Here is a 5,539-nt window from a genome sequence, read left to right on the forward strand (position 1 = left end):
GCCTTTCTGTCCTCGAGGAGTTTGTTTCTGAATGTCCTGCATTTTGTAAGCGGATGGGGTTTGTTGTGTAGTGGGCAGTTCTTGTTAGGGTCGTTGTTGGTCATAGAGACATCTGTTTTGTGTACTGTGATGGGTTTGTTGGTTAGCTCGTCTCTCAACACAATTGACCAACTCTTTCTCGACGCGAGGACTGGCCAGATGTCCTGGGACCAGGGGTTGGGAATCACGCCAGTTAGGAGACCAGATCTAACTCTCTGAAGGCTCTCTAACCACAGAGGGACTCGAACCCTCAATCTTCTGATCCGAAGTCAGACGCCTTGTCCATTATGCCATGTGGTCCACGAGTTGCTCCCGACTTTCTCCCCCTCTAATTTCTCTCTCCGCTCTAAGTTTCTCTCCCGAGGAGGCCTAGTTGAATGAGAGCTCGTTGAATGAGTACTGGTTGAAATAGTATAGCCTACCAAAACAGACGAGGTGGCCGAGTGGTTAAGGCGATGGACTGCTAATCCATTGTGCTCTACACGCGTGGGTTCGAATCCCATCCTCGTCGTGCTTGCAGCTTTTCGTTATGTAGTATAGAGTCAATACAATACAATCTACCTGCTTTCCAGAGACCAATCACATGACCCCCAAACAACTCTCAAAAAAACACTGGTAAGGGACAAAACCCCCTTTCAGAGAGAACACCTAGCTCCTGAAAAGTGAGAGTGAGGAAAAAAAGGATGAAGAACAGAGAAAATGTTGTCAAAGGTAAAACAAGTGCAGATATATTAGTATTAATGAACCGTTAACAGGACAACTACCAGTTCGATGTAAATAAGACTCATTCCTGGTTAGGAATTAGGATGAATTAGGATTAGATGAATAAGGACTAATTGAATAAAGACTTGAATGAGGTTTTATTGAGCAAGGACGAGTTGAATAAGGTTGAGTTGATTGAGGACTAGTTTACTAAGGACTAGTTGAAAGAGGATGAGTTGAATAAGGGATAGTTGAATGATGCAGAGTTGAGTAAGAAATAATTGAATGAAGACTAGCTGAGTAGGGACTAGTTGAATGAAGATTAGTTGAGCAAGGATTAGTTGAATGAGGACTAGTTGAATGAGGACTACTTGAATGAATATTAGTTGAGCGAGGACTAGTTGAATGAAGATCAGTTAAATGAGAACTAATTCAGTAAGTACTAGTTGAATGAGGAGTAGTTGGAAAATGATTCATTGAGCAAGTAATGGCTAGTTAAGTGGGGACTAGTTGATTAAAGACGAGTTTCAGTGAAGGTCCAAGGTTCAGTGAACGTCCGAGGTTCAGTGAACGCACCACGACATGTGGTAGTATCGCGAGAGCTACGAGACAGCAGAATCCGACATGGCGAGGTAGTTTGTTATTCTTTCACTAAAAAGCTTCAAAAAATGAATAGAAACTCAGTTTAATATAACGAAAGGGTCGTTTATCGTTTACAGTTTAGAAAGCAACCTGGAGAAAAGCGAATCTTTTGACCCATTCATAGACGAGTGTTTTGAGTCACTCAGAGCCAACGTGTCCACTCCAAAGCGATCTCGGGCTGAGAAGTCTGGAGGGTCAGAAGTGTCCCCTGGAGCAATCTCTCCCCCAGGAAATACCACCGACGACATTCTGAGGTCTATCGACGCCCGTTTGGCCTTCCATGACGCCCGTTTATCCCTGGTGGAAGTCCTGCACAGGGAATTCCAGTCATTACAGTTTTTCTCTATTGCCAAAACACAAAACCCAGTACTCTAAACCAAATGACCAGTTGCCTAAACACATTTAGTAAAACTACCCCCCTTTTGCCACAACCACAAACACAATTCACCTGTAGACACTGTTCACAAAACCCATCCCCTTTTTCTCAAAACTCTAAACACATTTTACCGTGCTAAAACACATTTTGCATATAACTCTGCTCCAATATGCATTGTGAAGCTCATGTGATGCAAAATGCTACCCACAATCAGCAAAACTTGAACACAATGAACATACCTGGTTTCAATCAGTAAACACAACTACTCATAACACCTATTGCAAATGATGTGACCACACCTATATACAGTTTTTCTCTATTGCCAAAACACAAAACCCAGTACTCTAAACCAAATGACCAGTTGCCTAAACACATTTAGTAAAACTACCCCCCTTTTGCCACAACCACAAACACAATTCACCTGTAGACACTGTTCACAAAACCCATCCCCTTTTTCTCAAAACTCTAAACACATTTTACCGTGCTAAAACACATTTTGCATATAACTCTGCTCCAATATCCATTGTGAAGCTCATGTGATGCAAAATGCTACCCACAATCAGCAAAACTTGAACACAATGAACATACCTGGTGTCAATCAGTAAACACAACTACTCATAATTGAAAACACCTATTGCAAATGATGTGACCACACCTATATAAGTCAGTGCAGTTTGCTGAAGCCTCAAAAACAAAAATAGATGATCAAGACAGGAGAAGAGGAGTTCGTGTCAGATGTGTTTGGCATTTGAGAAGGAAATACCATTTAGTGAAGAGTTAACACTGTTTTGAGGGTAGAGTGTGCTTTTGCAAGAGAAGTGTAGGATTTTGCATTTTGTGTGTGAGTTTTGTAATTTGTGTTTAGAGTTTTGAGAAAGTGAGGTAGTTTATCAGGAAATGTGTTTAAACAATTGTGAAAAACTGTAACATCAATCAGCAATTCATTAGTGTATGTCTGCCACCCTACTCTCCGTTCCTAAACCCAATAGAGGAGTTCTTCTCATCATGGCGGTGGAAGGTCTATGACCGCCAACCTTACACCAGAGAGAACCTTCTCTGGGCTATGGACCTGGCCTGTGATGATGTGGCTGTGGAGGTGTTCCAAGGCTGGGTGTGGCATGCCAGGGCATTCTTCCCACGTTGTTTGGCTATGGACAATATTGCCTGTGACGTTGATGAGGTCTTGTGGCCCCACCCAGCCCGACGTGATGCCGCCCCATGATTTCGGTGTCAACATACAACATACTGTGTCAATTTTCAAACGTACTGTAATAAAAGAAATACCACCCTGAACATTGTGTTCTCAATTGTTACTTTACTGTATCTATTGTGTGTAATGGATCCTCTATGGAGTTTACAGTACTCATTTTTGCATTGAGTTGTGATATTACTGCATTTTCTGCATTATGTAACTATTCCCATGAAATGCACAAATCTATAGTTAATGCCCAAAACATATTTGAGAATAAATAAGGGTTGCTCAAATGCATCCTGGCAGTTGTGAAACTGTAAAAAGAACAGTCTCACACTGTGAACATTGTGTTTTAAATTTTTTTGGTAATGTGGTTAATGATGCTCAGTAGTGTTTACATTTCTGCAAGCCTTGAGTGGTATTTTGGTGTCAGAGTTTGCTTTTGAGCATATGAGCAACTGTTTTGGTGTGATGGGTTGGTTTTTGTGCATATGAGCAACTGTTTTGGCGTGATGGGTTGGTTTTTGAGCATATGAGCAACTGTTTTGGTGTGATGGGTTGGTTTTTGTGCATATGAGCAACTGTTTTGGTGTGATGGGTTGGTTTTTGAGCATATGAGCATCTGTTTTGGTGTGATGGGTTGGTTTTGAAAAGAAACTGTGAGGTTTAGTGTACGTAGCTTTAGAAAAGTGTTTTGTGTTTAGAGTTTTGTGAAAAGTGAGGGCAGTATCGTGAAATGTGTTTAAGCAATAGTGAAAAACTGTAAGTCAGTGCAGTTTGCTGAAGGCTCAAAAACAAAAATGGATGATCAAGACAGAAGAAGAGGAGTTCGTGTCAGAGGAGGGAGAGGAGCAGGTCGAGGAGGGAGAGGAGCAGGTCGAGGAGGGAGAGGAGCAGGCCGAGGAGTGGGCCAAAGAGGACAAGAAGCAGTCCAAAGAGGAGCAGGCCAAGGAGGGAGAGGAGAAGGATGTGTGTCTGCCACCCTACTCTCCGTTCCTAAACCCAATAGAGGAGTTCTTCTCATCATGGCGGTGGAAGGTCTATGACCGCCAACCTTACACCAGAGAGAACCTTCTCAGGGCTATGGACCTGGCCTGTGATGATGTGGCTGTGGAGGCGTTCCAAGGCTGGGTGCGGCATGCCAGGGCATTCTTCCCACGTTGTTTGGCTATGGACAATATTGCCTGTGACGTTGATGAGGTCCTGTGGCCCGACCCAGCCCGACGTGATGCCGCCCCATGATTTCGGTGTCAACATACAACATACTGTGTCAATTTTCAAACGTACTGTAATAAAAGAAATCGCACCCTGAACATTGTGTTCTCAATTGTTACTTTACTGTATCTATTGTGTGTAATGGATCCTCTATGGAGTTTACAGTACTCATTTTTGCATTGAGTTGTGATATTACTGCATTTTCTGCATTATGTAACTATTCCCATGAAATGCACAAATCTATAGTTAATGCCCAAAACATATTTGAGAATAAATAAGGGTTGCTCAAATGCATCCTGGCAGTTGTGAAACTGTAAAAAGAACAGTCTCACACTGTGAAAATTGTGTTTTCAATTTTTTTGGTAATGTGGTTAATGATGCTCAGTAGTGTTTACATTTTTGCAAGCCTTGAGTGGTATTTTGGTGTCAGAGTTTGCTTTTGAGCATATGAGCAACTGTTTTGGTGTGATGGGTTTGCTTTTGAGCATGTGAGCATCTGTTTTGGTGTGATGGGTTGGTTTTTGAGCATGTGAGCATCTGTTTTGGTGTGATGGGTTGGTTTTTGAGCATGTGAGCATCTGTTTTGGTGTGATGGGTTGGTTTTTGAGCATATGAGCAGCTGTTTTGGTGTGATGGGTTGGTTTTTGAGCATATGAGCAACTGTTTTGGTGTGATGGGTTGGTTTTGAAAAGAAACTGTGAGGTTTAGTGTACGTAGCTTTAGAAAAGTGTTTTGTGTTTAGAGTTTTGTGAAAAGTGAGGGCAGTATCGTGAAATGTGTTTAAGCAATAGAGAAAAACTGTAATCCTGTCTGTACACTTATGCCTCACAATAAGGAATGCATTACAGGTGAGAACTAAAAACTATGAAAATAGTTAATGAAATATTTGTCACACTACACGATACACACGCACACACTTATTAGCAAGCCCATTTGTTCACATCCTTCTCAGACAAGATAGCATAATTTTCACCAGCAAATAAATGTGATGAGAAATGTGTGTATCGGATGAAATACTGTGAAGCATGCTTCGTCTGCACTTAATGCATCATTTCTGGAGTCCTTAAATGTCAAAATAGAGTTGTTATTTCAGAATGTCAATCTATCAAAAGATGATGTATATTTCAATTAGATTAATATTGCATTTCACCTGTTCCTCATTTTTCCAGAGACATACAGCTGTCAGCAGAGTTGTTGAGATCATTGAGACAACTGAGGGAGTGTCCTTCCCGAACAAGGAAAGGGTTATTCAAGGGTATCTCCATTTTGAGGCCCTTACAGAACATGATTACAAGTTTGCTTGTGTATCATGTGGATACAGTCCAGCTGTTGTCGTGATGGACCTCCACAAGAAAGGTGTTTTCAATATGCCA

At 41.6% G+C, this 5,539-nt stretch overlaps 2 non-coding genes across 2 annotated transcripts; one reads left to right on the plus strand and one right to left on the minus strand.

Annotated features, from left to right (window-relative positions):
• Window positions 1–266: 266 nt before the first annotated feature.
• trnar-ucg (transfer RNA arginine (anticodon UCG)) lies at window positions 267–339 on the minus strand. Its single transcript has one exon. It is a non-coding gene; the product is annotated as a tRNA-Arg (tRNA).
• A 129-nt stretch (window positions 340–468) lies between these two features.
• trnas-gcu (transfer RNA serine (anticodon GCU)) lies at window positions 469–550 on the plus strand. The gene has a single exon. It is a non-coding gene; the product is annotated as a tRNA-Ser (tRNA).
• Window positions 551–5,539: the final 4,989 nt, after the last annotated feature.

Source organism: Cololabis saira, chromosome 10 (assembly GCF_033807715.1).
Source record: "Cololabis saira isolate AMF1-May2022 chromosome 10, fColSai1.1, whole genome shotgun sequence".
Lineage (NCBI taxonomy): Eukaryota > Metazoa > Chordata > Actinopteri > Beloniformes > Belonidae > Cololabis > Cololabis saira.